Source organism: Pinus tabuliformis, chromosome 7 (assembly GCF_031772625.1).
Source record: "Pinus tabuliformis cultivar Carrire ecotype Pingquan chromosome 7, CPIR1, whole genome shotgun sequence".
In the NCBI taxonomy this organism is placed as follows: domain Eukaryota; kingdom Viridiplantae; phylum Streptophyta; class Pinopsida; order Pinales; family Pinaceae; genus Pinus; species Pinus tabuliformis.
The window spans coordinates 1634155555-1634171036 of NC_142293.1; the positions used below are offsets into that span (position 1 = coordinate 1634155555).

Consider the following 15482-nt stretch of genomic DNA (forward strand, 5'->3'; position numbering starts at 1 on the left):
ACTCGGTTTGGGCACTACAAGTCCGTAGTTGATCCATTTGGTTTGACCAATGCACCAGTAGTATTCATGAGCCTCATCAATGGTGTGTTCATGAAGTATTTGGACCAATTTGTGCAAGTCTTTCTGGACGACATTCTTGTGTATTCCAAGAATTAAAAGCAGCATGAAAAGCACCTAAAGGTTGTATTGACTTGCTTAAGGGAAAATCAATTGTATGGAAAATTGTCAAAATGTTCCTTCTTTAAGAATAAAGTTCATTACCTTGGCCACATCATTTCAGGAGAAGGGATTTCAGTTGACCCAGAAAAGGTGAAGGCCATAATTGATTGGCCAGTACCAAAAAATTCTCATGAGGTGCATATTTTTATGGGGCTAGCAGGGTATTATCACAAGTTTGTGGAAGGGTTTTCGAGGATTGCAAAACCCATCACCACATTACAGAGAAAGGGGGTAAGGTATGAATGGGCATATGAATGTAACAATGCATTCACAGAACTAAAGAGGTCACTAACTAGTGCACTGATCCTTCGAGTACCAGACATGGAAAAAGACTTCAATGTCTGCGCTGATGCTTCGAAGAAGGATTGGGAGCATTATTTATGCAAGAAGGCGAAGTAATAGCTTACGCATCTAGAAAATTGAAGAAACATGAAGAGTTGTATGCTACCCATGACTTAGAGTTAGCAGCAGTGATGTTAGATTTGAAATTGTGGAGACACTACCTCGTTGCGAGAAGATTTGAGTTAAGAACATATCATCAAAGCCTGAAGCACCTCTTTGCTCAAGGGGATTTGAATGTTATACAAATATGGTGGAGTGAATTCATGAGTGAGTATGATTTTGAGGTCTCATACATTAAGGGAAAGGAAAATGTGGTGGCCGATGCACTAAGTAGGAGGCCACAAACCTTCTCCCTAGTAGCCTTAAAGGTAAATTTGAGGGAGCGTGTGTTGGAGAAACTCTTTGAAGATAGTTGGTATCTAAAGGTTATCTCATCACTCCAGAGTGGGAAGCAGATATAACCAAATTTTGAGGGATATGTCCTTGAACTAGATGGACTATTGAGATTTCAAGGGAGAATGTACATACCCAAGGAAGGGGGTATAAGAAGGACCATCCTCGAAGAGTCACATAGAGAACTCTATTGTGCACATCTTGGAGTGAGAAGACGTACGCGGACATGAAGAAACTCTTCTTTTGGGAAGGCATGAAGCACGACATAGTCCAGTTTGTCGCCAAATGTCTTGAATGTCAACGAGTGAAGGCTAATCATCGTCATCCAACAGGACTCCTACAACCACATGACATCCCTATGTCTAAATGGGAGGTAATTTCCATGGATTTAGTTGTGGGTTTGCCACTCACGTCACAGAGGCGCAATGCTATATTGGTTATAGTTTATAAATTGACCAAAAGTTCCCATTTCATTCTAGTAAGAGACACTTACAATGTTACTGATGTGGCATGAGTTTTTATAAGTGAAGTTATTCAACTACATAGGTTACCCACAAATATCATTTCTGATAGAGACTCTCGATTTACATCTAGGTTTTGGAAAAGTTAGCAGTGAGCACTAGGGACTCAGTTGAACCTGAGCACTGCATATCATCCAAAAATAGATGGGCATAGCGAAAGAGTAAATCAGGTTATGGAAGAGATGCTTCAAATGTACGTCATGGATAATCAGACTCAGTGGGAAAGGTACTTACCATTGGTAAAGTTTTCCTATAATAATAGTTACCATAGTTAAATCGGGATGCCTCCTTATCAAGCTCTATATGTAAGGCCATGTAGGATGTCGTTGAGTTGGGAAAAGTTGGAGGACCGAGTAATAGTTGGGCCAGAATTAATTCAAGAAATGGAGGAACAGGTAAAATAGATTCACCAAAGGTTAAAGGAAGCACAAGATAGACATAAGAGTTATGATGATTCACATAGGATTGATCGTAGTTATGAAGTAGGGGACCAAGTTTTTATTCATATCCGACCCAACAAAAGCACCATTCGGTTTGGGAAAGGGACAAAGTTGTCACCTCAATTCGTAGGACCTTTTAGGATCAAGGAGAAGATTGTACCAGTTGCCTATCGTCTCGTACTGCCACTCCATTTGCATAAAACTCATGATGTTTTTCATGTATCTATTATACGACATTATGTTTCTGATGAATCTCACAAACTGGATTGGAGGGAATTGCAGGTTTCGTACATGCGAACCGTGGTGGTCGAACCATTACGCATATTGGACCGTAGGGTTCAACAGCTCAAACATCGCATGGTGGACCAGGTTAAGGTCCAGTGTGGGACAAGTATAGCCCAAGATCTGCTACTTGGGAGGATGCAGAGACTATACGTCGTGACTACCCCGCAATTTTCGAGCATCAGTGATGCCCATTTTGATTTAGATAGCCACCTATGCTAAGGCTCTATTTTGCAGTTCCATGTTATTTATTTACGAACGATTTAGAATCATTAGACGAATTAGGTATTTATGATGGAAATTTTTATGTATGACCTAATGCATGACTTACTTGCTGATGATTTATCTAGTGCATGACTTATCAAAGTTATTGTTGTTTCATGTATGGCTTAAGTGGATATGATTATTTAATGAATGACTTAGTGAAATTATGATTTATTTCCAGTATGAACTACAATTTGACACATGGACACTAGACTTAATAACATGATGTTTAAGATCACTTATCTATATATATCATGTTGTTATATATATGCATGAATGAGAACTAACCCACAGATTGGGAAGAACTATATGATAGCCAAGAGGTACTCTTCCAATGGAGAAGGTCAAGACATCTAATGAGGAAAGGTATGATTTACATTGTTCTATTACATTTTGTATCTACTGGATATGCACTCTTATGACATGGATAAAATGTAAATGGCAAGTGACAAGACTTCCTGATTGGATTATTCGATGACAAGTATCCAACCAGCGTTGTAGTGTGGTCCATATTAGGGTGTTGACCCTAGTTGTGAGAAGGGGTGGAGGTATTTCCCACCATGTAACATCCAAACCTAGAATCATGGGAGGGCAGTGATGGACAAGCTCCCCTAGATGTGTGATGACAATTTCAAGTTGCCTGCTGGGAAAGTTAGGTCGATATATTCGACGCTTCCACCATATGGGTCTTATCAGTGGTTAGATTGGTATAGCCGATGCAACATTATGTAGCAGCAGAGGATGGATAGGGTGGGAACGGAAGTAGGTTAGGAAGGATAGGAGGATATATATTAGTTGGAGACTCTTGATGGGACGTGATGTCATTGTATGACTTATCAAATTTTGCTACTATAACTCTCTCTCTATTTTGTTATGCCTTATTATCAAACTGCTTCAAACTCCTTGTATCTTTTACACTCTAACATAGGGATGGAGTTTTATGAAGGAGGAGTGTCTGTAATGCCCTACTTAATCTTATCATACAAATTTTACTAGTGTTTAAATTACCTGAACTATTGACTTATAATTATCAAGAAATATTGGTACATACCTACATTTGTGAAACTGTAAATTTATTACAGATATAAATTTTATTATTATTATTCAATTCCCAACTTACCTCCTCAAATTTAAATTTTGATAGGATATGGTCTCCTTCCATTTGTTCCAATTTAAGTATATCATCCCCAAAATGTCATCTTAAATTTACTTGGGAGAAGATATGGTCCTCTGCAATTAATTACCAAATTATATATTCATATCTCATCCCCAAAATGTCCTCTCAAATTTACTTGGGAGTGTTAGCGCTTGAGATTTCACCTCAGGCTGAGAAAGGTAAACCTCAAGGCAACATCAAACCATTCAGCCCCGTAGCTAGCCCTACGGGGCAGGAGAAGGCTCTCTCCGGTCAATCTCGGTAGATCTTTCAATTAATGAGATGACCAAACGGGTAACACTGATATTAGGCTAGTAAACTAATTAGAAAGATTGATTTGGGGTTTTTAATTAAATAACGGAGTTTTTATGGGCTGCATGGGCAAAATCACAGCTTTAAACAGAGAAATATAATGAACAACATAGGTTATCGACTGAGGCAAGGTAGGCAAGAAATTTAGCATCAAATCTAGATTTGAAATGGGATGGCAAGACTGGTGAGGAGCTAAGGAGGGCAAACAAGAATTTTGAATCCTCCTTAAACAGAAGAAAACATTGAATTGAACAAACTTAAAAGCGGAGCATGGCAGGCATGAATTCTCACTTTAACACTTCATTTGTTCAATTAGATATGATCATGTAGTGAAATGGAACATAACAGATTACATGTGAAACACAAGAAACACCTATGCTAAATTAACATACCACATGAATCTCAGAAGTCAAACGTGTGTAATTTCATTAAACTCTCTGCCAAAAACTGTACATTGAAAGCTCTGTTCTCCAGCACTCTCAGCACTCAGAACTCTCCCCTCACTCAGAATTTACAATTAAAATAATACCTATATGTAGGAAAAACCGATCAACCCAAAACAGGGCGTTGTTTAAATTGACATTACAAAAATTAAAAATGGGCGTTTCATCTAAGCTAAACATAGAACAACCTTTCCCTAAAATCCTCTGATGGCTTTGACATATGGAGCGCTGATCCTTTTGAATCGGAACTGAGGATAAAAGTAGGCGAATTGACCTCGTTTTCTGCTGTGACAGATGTCTTAAAATGCTATGAGACAGTTGAGCTCGGGGGCAAAAACAATTCATGTATTAAAAATACGATCTAAAATAAATGGGAAAAGACTGCTCTTTCTGTTTTGAATGCCAAGTCACGATGTTCAGCGTCTTCGTCTTCCTCAAGAGAATCGGGATGGTGAGCACAACCATAGCTTTTACGATGTCACTGCAATGCCATAAATGGTCCCTGTCCAGATTTTATGCCGCATATTTTCCTTAGATGAAACGAACGACTTGAATGTTGCAACAACTGCCACGTTTTAATTCATATGCAAACGGTTCATCTTCCCTTTTTGCCATAGTTAATAATATTAGTAGGTTCATTCATGTCACATAAATGCAATGTCAAAGGTGGTGTATTGTACTCATTTGCAGAAACAATGGGGTTTTGATGCCCAATTTGTTTTCCTATCCAATGGTAAGAAGCAACTGAGAGACTCCAAATAGGGTTGTGAGATGACACCACAATTTTACTATTCTTCAAAGAAGGAAAACCCATGAGTGAGTCCGAAGAGCAATCTTCAGCTTGGCATTGAATCAGATAACAATCTCCAATCTGCAGTAATTGATAATAGCTCAAACTTTGACAACCAAATTCCAGAAGGACTTTCTTTAAGCGAGGATTCTCCTCTGATAATTCTTTTGACTCGAGACAATTAATTAGCATGAAAAGGTTGCCATGAAGCAAAACATCTTCTGTATATAAATTTTTGAAATGCAAAGAACACTGAAGTTTCTGTCGTTCTTCTTCTGACAGTCTATCCGAGTATTTTTCAGAAATCATTTGCTCCTTATGAAAATAACTTGAGGGATGATCTTGAATCCCATCACCATCACAACTGTTTGGAGTTGAAATACTGCACATGCACTTAACATTTGTATTATCAAATCTCTTTGTATCCACCCTGTTTCCCCATGTGTTCGAACATTTGGATTCCTCAAAAGAATAGTTTGTGTTAATATCTATGAAGATGTCACCTTCCAGTTTTTTCCTAGTTTCGTCTTTTACAGGACTTCTGTTATGACTACTAGGTTTTCTATCTTCTGTGACAATTCTATATGGAAGGACAACAGGTTCAGCAAAAGAACTATGTGCATTCCAATCTGACTTCTCAACACCTACCTTGCCTTTAATGACATATTTACGTGTCACCAAAATTATCCAGAATATATGTCCCTCTTGTACTTCTTGCCTTTCGATATCAATAGTTTTATTTAAACAAGCTACAGGCCATCTAGGCACATTGAAACTAATTGCCTTCTTCAAGTAAAAATGAACATAATATGTTACCGAAGAAAGCTTGCGTTTAGAAACAAATCCATCAATGACTCTTGCACATGAAAGTGGTTGAACATAATCCATTGTATCTAGTGAACATCAAAGCCCACAAAAACCTTCAACCACAACACTGAAGTCTGTCACCTGTAGAATGCCAACAAGGACAACACCAAGGTCCTTGCTTGAAATGATACGACAAACAAAATGCCCACTAGCATCTTTATTCGCACCAAGTTCCATCCCACATGCTTTCTTTGTAGCATGTTCTTCCACAACATATGTTAATTCTCTGGCATCTTTTGCAAGTGTATCTCTTTTATTTTTCCATATCATAGAAGACCAATCTACCCACATTGATTCAATTTGCCTACAAAAGTTATTTGGAGCAATCAATTGTAATACAGTTCCAGCAGGTTCACCCACAGGGCAACTGCAGTCATGATTAAAGAATTCCTTCAATACATCCCGATGTGAAGAATGAAAAGAGCACCAAGAATGGACATATTTTTGCACCATACCTTCACACTGGCAAAACCATGAAATTTATGCCTGAAGCATGCAGTTACAAGTAACACCCAAAATCCAGCTGTAAAAGAAAGACACTCTATATATCTGCTTAAGATACTCCTTGCATAAGGCCTGGCATTAAACAAGGGTATATGAGGCTATGAATATTTGATCAAGATCTGGACCTGCAACATCAATTTTCCAACATCAATTTTCCAGAAGAATTCTCTTTCCCACGCGACCCCTTTCTAACTTCATTCAACACACTTGCAAGGTGAAGTCGTTGAGCTGCATTGATCTCATTCATTGCCTTCTGTACTGAAGGATCCGGAACTATATCAACCACAAGTATCTATTGTATGTTATACCCATATGACCCCATTGCTTTTTCAAGCTCTTCTAACACAACTTTGGCAACATCGCCCTTTTGCTCAAATAATTCATCCAAATTCATCTTTGGAACATTTGCTCGAACCACATCAAACACATAAGCTTGCATTTGTTCTTGAGGATTTTGCAGCTCATAAAATGCGTCGTCAGCATTCGGTTTCACAACACGATACTGGATGGAGCAAAATAATTTCACAAAGACATTGTCCTGAAATTTATCTGAAACCATATGACGAAGTCGTTGATAGTAAACTGGACCAATGAATATTTCACAAGTAAGCTCTGTACCAAGGGTGCCACTGTAGAGAACCTCTGTGCCATGATAGTTGAAACCATATGAAGATAAAACTTGCCCAAATTCATCAACAGTAGAGTCTGATGTATGCTTTGTTTTCTTTGTGCTTTTGCAGAGGTAGGAGCTTGAAGTCGCTGCCAGTTGAGAAGCTGGAGAGAAATTACATAATCTAAAACAACACATTAATGATTTCTTCTTCAAAACCCTGTTTTGAAGAAGAATCAATCTCTGACATGAGACAGAGTCTAACATCGGCTCCACTTGGGATGGCAGCTGTCGCTCCGTGGAGGTGCCAAGAACCACAGAACTTTGGGAGAGCAGACAGTGCCTCCACCCATTGGGCAATGGAGTCATCATCAACACAACTCTTGACTTATTTTCAAACTGAAACTGAACTCAAACAATCTTCAAGCAAACTAAAACAAGATGCTGCCCTTATGGTTGCTTATTTATTTACAAAATCTACCCTACTTTGTTGTACAAACAATAGATCAGGTAATGCTAAAATGCCAAACTAACCATTCAAGTAAACCTGAAAATGAAGCCGCTTGAGAATGTTGCCACAAAGTCACAGATGCAATTGCTGGCAGCCCTTCATGCACGTACTGAGCCTGGTCACGGAAAAGACAGTCTGATCTATCAATCAAACTGAAAAACATGTCCATATATGTCGCTATATGATCACGGAAGCCGGACTCTGTTGGCTACCCCAACTCTGTGATGCATACTTCCAGCTGCACACTGTCAATGTAAACGACTGTAGGCAATTCTATGATATCTTGTTGCGAAGGAGGAATGATTTCCAAGAACTTTTTAGGGTCTTGGAAATCATATGACTGGATCTGCTCATCGAGATACCGAATCTCATTTTCAACTCTTTCAACAACTAACTCACAAAATCTAGTTTTGCTTTCAAGATGAAGCTTCGGAGATTTCAAACATTGAAGGAAAATACTGAAAAATTCTTCATTAATTTCAATATCTACTAACCACTCTCTAACTCCGTTTAGAACTTCACAAAGTGCAGGGTCTGCCACATACCCTACCATTGCATGAACAGATCAGCATGCGTTGGAATGTCTGGATCGAGTTGGAGTCGCCAGGTGAATGGTTCAGCCTGCATAAGTGTCTGACTGTTTTCCACCATCAACAATCAGATCTGAACTTGATACATGTACTGGGGTAAAGTGTCAATGAAGCGCTACGTTCACAAGCTCACAGAGATTGACTGAAGCAGCATTTATCTACTAACGCTGATGTAAAACAAGAGCGTTTTCGAAGGCTACCTGGCGTAACTTCAGGCTCCGTCTAAGACTTATGAAATAACACGTCAATGAGAAAACGATTAATTTGTTCTCCCCAGTATGGTCGCCAGTATGTTAGCGCTTGAGATTTCACCTCAGGCTGAGAAAGGTAAACCTCAAGGCAACATCAAACTATTCAGCCCCGTAGCTAGCCCTACGGGGCAGGAGAAGGCTCTCTCCGGTCAATCTCGATAGATCTTTCAATTGATGAGATGACCAAACGGGTAACACTGATATTAGGCTAGTAAACTGATTAGAAAGATTGATTTGGGGTTTTTAATTAAATAACGGAGTTTTTCTGGGCTGCATGGGCAAAATCACAGCTTTAAACAGAGAAATATAATGAACAACATAGGTTATCGAATGAGGCAAGGTAGGCAAGAAATTTAGCATCAAATCTAGATTTGAAATGGGATGGCAAGACTGGTGAGGAGCTAAGGAGGGCAAACAATAATTTTGAATCCTCCTTAAACAGAAGAAAACATTGAATTGAACAAACTTAAAAGCGGAGCATGGCAGGCATGAATTCTCACTTTAACACTTCATTTGTTCAATTAGATATGATCATGTAGTGAAATGGAACATAACATATTACATGTGAAACACAAGAAACACCTATGCTAAATTAACATACCACATGAATCTCAGAAGTCAAAGCTGTGTAATTTCATTAAACTCTCTGCCAAAAACTGTACATTGAAAGCTCTGTTCTCCAGCACTCTCAGCACTCAGAACTCTCCCCTCACTCAGAATTTACAATTAAAATAATACCTATCTGTAGGAAAAACCGATCGACCCAAAACAGGGCGCTGTTTAAACTGACATTACAAAAATTAAAAATGGGCGTTTCATCTAAGCTAAACATAGAACAGCCTTTCCCTAAAATCCTCTGATGGCTTTGACATATGGAGCGCTGATCCTTTTGAATCGGGACTGAGGATAAAAGTAGGCGAATTGACCTCGTTTTCTGCTGTGACAGATGTCTTAAAATGCTATGAGACAGTTGAGCTCGGGGGCAAAAACAATTCATGTATTAAAAATACGATCTAAAATAAATGGGAAAAGACTGCTCTTTCTGTTTTGAATGCCAAGTCACGATGTTCAGCGTCTTCGTCTTCCTCAAGAGAATCGGGATGGTGAGCACAACCATAGCTTTTACGATGTTACTGCAATGCCATAAATGGTCCCTCTCCAGATTTTATGCCGCATATTTTCCTTAGATGAAACGAACGCCTTGAATGTTGCAACAACTGCCACGTTTTAATTCATATGCAAACGGTTCATCTTCCCTTTTTGCCATAGTTAATAATATTAGTAGGTTCATTCATGTCACATAACTGCAATGTCAAAGGTGGTGTATTGTACTCATTTGCAGAAACAATGGGGTTTTGATGCCCAATTTGTTTTCCTATCCAATGGTAAGAAGCAACTGAGAGACTCCAAATAGGGTTGTGAGATGACACCACAATTTTACTATTCTTCAAAGAAGGAAAACCCATGAGTGAGTCCGAAGAGCAATCTTCAGCTTGGCATTGAATCAGATAACAATCTCCAATCTGCAGTAATTGATAATAGCTCAAACTTTGACAACCAAATTCCAGAAGGACTTTCTTTAAGCGAGGATTCTCCTCTGATAATTCTTTTGACTCGAGACAATTAATTAGCATGAAAAGGTTGCCATGAAGCAAAACATCTTCTGTATATAAATTTCTGAAATGCAAAGAACACTGAAGTTTCTGTCGTTCTTCTTCTGACAGTCTATCCGAGTATTTTTCAGAAATCATTTGCTCCTTATGAAAATAACTTGAGGGATGATCTTGAATCCCATCACCATCACAGCTGTTTGGAGTTGAAATACCGCACATGCACTTCACATTTGTATTATCAAATCTCTTTGTATCCACCCTGTTTCCCCATGTGTTCGAACATTTGGATTCCTCAAAAGAATAGTTTGTGTTAATATCTATGAAGATGTCACCTTCCAGTTTTTTCCTAGTTTCGTCTTTTACAGGACTTCTGTTATGACTACTAGGTTTTCTATCTTCTGTGACAATTCTATATGGAAGGACAACAGCTTCAACAAAAGAACTATGTGCATTCCAATCTGACTTCTCAACACCTACCTTGCCTTTAATGACATATTTATGTGTCACCAAAATTATCCAGAATATCTGTCCCTCTTGTACTTCTTGCCTTTCGATATCAATAGTTTTATTTAAACAAGCTACAGGCCATCTAGGCACATTGAAACTAATTGCCTTCTTCAAGTAAAAATGAACATAATATGTTACCGAAGAAAGCTTGCGTTTAGAAACAAATCCATCAATGACTCTTGCACATGAAAGTGGTTGAACATAATCCATTGTATCTAGTGAACAGCAAAGCCCACAAAAACCTTCAACCACAACACTGAAGTCTGTCACCTGTAGAATGCCAACAAGGACAACACCAAGGTCCTTGCTTGAAATGATACGACGAACAAAATGCCCACTAGCATCTTTATTCGCACCAAGTTCCATCCCACATGCTTTCTTTGTAGCATGTTCTTCCACAGCATATGTTAATTCTCTGGCATCTTTTGCAAGTGTATCTCTTTTATTTTTCCATATCATAGAAGACCGATCTACCCACATTGATTCAATTTGCCTACAAAAGTTATTTGGAGCAATCAATTGTAATACAGTTCCAGCAGGTTCACCCACAGGGCAACTGCAGTCATGATTAAAGAATTCCTTCAATACATCCCGATGTGAAGAATGAAAAGAAGAGCACCAAGAACGGACATATTTTTGCACCATACCTTCACGCTGGCAAAACCATGAAATTTATGCCTGAAGCATGCAGTTACAAGTAACACCCAAAATCCAGCTGTAAAAGAAAGACACTCTATATATCTACTTAAGATACTCCTGGCATAAGGTCTGGCATTAAACAAGGGTATATGAGGCTATGAATATTTGATCAAGATCTGGACCTGCAACATCAATTTTCCAGCATCAATTTTCCAGAAGAATTCTCTTTCCCACGCGACCCCTTTCTAACTTCATTCAACACACTTGCAAGGTGAAGTCGTTGAGCTGCATTGATCTCATTCATTGCCTTCTGTACTGAAGGATCCGGAACTATATCAACCACAAGTATCTGTTGTATGTTATACCCATATGACCCCATTGCTTTTTCAAGCTCTTCTAACACAACTTTGGCAACATCGCCCTTTTGCTCAAATAATTCATCCAAATTCATCTTTGGAACATTTGCTCGAACCACATCAAACACATAAGCTTGAATTTGTTCTTGAGGATTTTGCAGCTCATAAAATGCGTCGTCAGCATTCAGTTTCACAACACGATACTGGATGGAGCAAAATAATTGCACAAAGACATTGTCCTGAAATTTATCTGAAACCATATGACGAAGTCGTTGATAGTAAACTGGACCAATGAATATTTCATAAGTAAGCTCTGTACCAAGGGTGCCACTGTAGAGAACCTCTGTGCCATGATAGTTGAAACCATATGAAGATAAAACTTGCCCAAATTCATCAACAGTAGAGTCTGATGTATGCTTTGTTTTCTTTGTGCTTTTGCAGAGGTAGGAGCTTGAAGTCACTGCCAGTTGAGAAGCTGGAGATAAATTACATAATCTAAAACAACACATTAATGATTTCTTCTTCAAAACCCTGTTTTGAAGAAGAATCAATCTATGACATGAGATGGAGTCTAACAGGGAGAAGATATGGTCCTCTCCAATTAATTACCAAATTATATATTCATATATCATCCCCAAAATGTCCTCTCAAATTTACTTGGGAGAAGATATGGTCCTCTCCAATTAATTACCAAATTATATATTCATATCCCATCCCCAAAATGTCGTATCAAATTTACTTGGGAGAAGATATGGTAAGAAGAGTCAAATGTAAGGATGAGGGGGTAGTTATGACATTAATGACAGGTGGTTGAGGTGGAGAAGAGGGGAGGCATAAAAGGGGAAGGATGAGGAGAGGAGGGGGGGATCTTTGGTCTTGGTTTTGGTTTTGATTTTGGAGGATTTTGTTATGAGAGGAAGGTGGAGAAAAGGGAAGGGAGAGAGGGAGAGTATTTTTTTAACTTGGACACACTACATCTGGTTGGACTTGGGCTTGGAGGGCTAGGGAAACTGTGGAGGTTTCCTAGGCTAGGAAATATTCCCTAGTTGGCTAGGAGGTAAATCCAGTCGGTAGTCAAGAGGAGCATCCTAGCAGGGTCAGGAGCTCAGGGGCATCTCAACTAAGCTATTGGAACAGGTATTCCTCTGTTTATAGATTACTTATGTAAGTGATTGCAATGAAATGCTTACTTGTTTAATTGTGAGAAATAAATTTTAATGGTAAATTATCATCAATTAAATGTTTAGTTAGAATTAAGTTATTTCCCCTTTTTTTGTATTTAAAATTAGAGAAATTTAGTTTTGTTATAGGACCCTAGGATAGAGCCTCACATCAATCTCCTATTCCTAAGTTTTGATACCCCAAATTCACCCCTCCGCTCACATTTTCATTCACCCCCTACCCCACCATACACTTAAGTCTTTTCCCTGATCTACATTAAAATCATTTCTCCTGACCCCACGAAACACCTCGTCACATCACTTTAACATCCCACAGCTTCTCCCCTCATCCGCACCCACATCTCAACGTCCAACGACCCACGTTATGTTTCAGTCCCCCCTCACCATCCAAACTTTACCATTTGGGGGGGGGGGTCTGAAATGGGTGGTATTCGAAACCACGCCCACTGAAACGTGTCAACACTACATCATTTCACAACTCCCCTCAGGCGAAACCATTAAATGCCTTCCCCCGCCCCCCTCCGAAAAGCAGTTTTTCCGCCTCCTGATACCATTCATCTATCCCTTGTGCTCCTTCCACTCACCCTCTGCCACGTCATCTGCATGTTGATCCCACAAATCACCTCTACTCCCTCCCAAATTAATCTGTTGGGCAATCAATTCCCTTAATCGTTAATTCAACAGACCCGCACCACCATCAACGGGAAAACCAGAGTGTTATATAAACTTTCTTTTCATTCATTCACCAATTACTGATTTTTACATTGCATTGTCATTATCCTGTTATAGGTTTGTTAGAACGAACTCCAACTTTTTCACCAGGCCAGGGACATTGTCAGCTGACTGAATTGTTTTTGTCTGCAAATCCCAAGTCCTCTCTTTGTACTGTAAACCTGTCATCCATATTTCACCACTGTCCCTAGCTTTATCCAATCATGCCTCCAAAAGAGAAGGGACTAGAAGAATCTGTCAGTCCTCTAATCCACCCTCCCATTGATTTTCACCACATCTGTTTGGCAGACGCAGACTATAAGATCCATGAAACTCACTGTGAATTTGACCTATTTGAGATGTATTGTTGGCTTGAGGACAAATAATAGATAAATTTGATGACATTCAACTGTGGGAATCCATTTTGCCCCACTATATTTTTCCCCGTATTTGCATCACCCTAGAATTTGTTAAGAAGTGTCATGCTTTCTATCTGCCTAGACAAAGAGCTATTATTACCCCCACTAGAGAAATTTTGTTCACTATCACTCCTCAAGCTATAGACTAGATGATGCAAGCCCCTATAGTAGAGAATGCTACACCTTTTTCCCATGAGGCACTTGTTGAATTGTATCAGAAGCTGGACTTTGCTAGAAGAGCCAAAACCCTTGAACTGTTCTTGAATGAAGATGTCCCACTACCCAAGAAAAACCCTCCCTATCCATCCTCTATTTTCACTGAGAGAGCCAAGCAAATTATTACAGTCATCTCTTACCTCCTTGGCTATTACTCAGATCAATGGGTAGATGAGGCAATTATAGGATTCCTTTCCTTTTTCTCTACAGATTCCAAGCCTTCCATCATGTTTAACTTTAGCCAATTTCTCGCAGATTCTATTCATGAGCAGTTTATCAAATTCTAGACTGAGGAAGTATTCAAGTATGCTTCTGTGTTAGTTTCTATGTTCTTATATTTTTAGGGAGACAACATCAAGCTTGCCTTACAAAAGCTAGATGAAGAAGGAAATCAACAGTTAGTCATCTTCTGGCCTACACTGGTGATGAAGGAACAAAAGGAATATTATTACGAACAGTTCATTGAGATGTTTGTACATTCAGCACTTGGTCTCCTAAGCAGTAGGACAAAGCCAAGGATCAATGAAGAAATTAAGAAAGTTTTGCGGGATATTTGAGTGTGATATTTCCCCTTACAAGCTTCCAAAATTCCTCACAATGAGGATTTTTGCTCTAGAATACATCAGGCAAATGCTCAATATGGATGAGATTCACTTTGTAGCTACCAAGAAGAAGTCCCAATTCAAAATCAAAATACAAATAGGGAATTTTATTTGCAACAGCAGAGCAGCAGGGGAAGAAGAAGATAATCTACTGAAAGAGATGCAGTTCAGTCTTAGTTTCACCTGGTCATATGATCCATTAGGGTTCATATCTAAGTTAAGGGTAGAGAATAAATCTACTACTTATTTCCACACAGCTAGACCAGAGATATAAAAGTACAAGAACCAGTGAGAATGGACTGAGAACACCCTACAATAGGCCAAAGAGAAGTTGGTGTCATCCTCCACATTATAGACTCCTATCACACAGGAGAAAACAACAAAGAGAAGCAGAGAAGAAGTGTCACCCTCAGGGACTGAGATTTTCAGTGAAGGCTTCAAAATCATGTACAGGAAGAAGGCCAATATTAGTTCTAAAATAAGCCTCAGCAAGGATTCAGAGCGGGAGAATATTATCACCACCAAAGAGCCACTTCTTTCCTCATTGATAGGTGATCAGACCACACTATCTCCCACAACCTCCACAGCTTCACAAGATCAGCAGCAGGTTATACAGACCAACACATCTACTATAGGGGAGACAAAAAAAAGTATATTTGATAATTTTAAATAGATTAAAGTGAGGAATGATGCCTTGAAGATCAACACCTACAATCAGTTTTGGAAGCAGACTTCCAATTCTC

The 15482-nt window shown here is 39.0% G+C and overlaps 1 pseudogene; it reads right to left on the reverse strand.

Moving 5' to 3' along the window:
- Positions 1-11444: 11444 nt before the first annotated feature.
- LOC149254517 (hypersensitive-induced response protein 4 pseudogene) lies at positions 11445-11870 on the reverse strand (annotated as a pseudogene).
- Positions 11871-15482: the final 3612 nt, after the last annotated feature.